Below are 757 nucleotides of genomic sequence, written 5' to 3'. Positions count from 1 at the left end.
GTCCATCAAAAGAGGACTGGATTAAAAAAATGTGGTACATATACACAATGGAATATTACACAGCCATAAAAAGGAAAAAAAATTGTGAATTTCACAGTAACCCGGATGGACTTGGAGTTTACAATACTGAGTGATCTCTCACTGAAACAAAGATCTGAGTATCACATGTTCTCACTCATAAGTGGACCTTGAACAACTATCATAAAACTGTAAGAAAAGGATTGACAGTGGCGGGAAACTATGGGGGTGGGACAGGGAGGATAAGGGAGGTGGGAATAATGGTAGTCAATATCTGTCTGGGGAAAAGGGGGCACACCTCATCAACAAGGGTACCTGCACGATGCATGTTTTGTGTACCTAACCCTTAACTGAACCCCACAATTTTAAAATAAAAAATATGTTTAAAAAAATATATTTAAAAAAATACGAATAACTTGGTTTTCTTTCTAGTGAAGTTCGGTGAGTAGGAATACATATAAACAGATCACAGTAAAGAAATTATAAGTGCAGTAATATTACATACCAAAAAATATTTTAGAAGAACAGATGGAGGAACAATTAAGCTTGCTAAGTGGAGGAAGAGTGTCAAGAAAATACTGAAGAATTGGAATTTGAAGAATGGCAGGTGACTTCTGGAGGCTATATGGTCATTTTTGAGCGATGCTTTATTTTTCCTTACTGATTCTTAGAAACCGGCGAAGCTGAGCAGAAAATAAGCATGAAAAATATTATTTTTTCGAAAGAAGAGAAGCCTTTT

This window comes from Carlito syrichta, unplaced genomic scaffold, assembly GCF_000164805.1.
Source record: "Carlito syrichta isolate Samal-C Ts95f unplaced genomic scaffold, Tarsius_syrichta-2.0.1 Scaffold303552, whole genome shotgun sequence".
In the NCBI taxonomy this organism is placed as follows: domain Eukaryota; kingdom Metazoa; phylum Chordata; class Mammalia; order Primates; family Tarsiidae; genus Carlito; species Carlito syrichta.
This window is presented reverse-complemented; position numbering follows the sequence as displayed.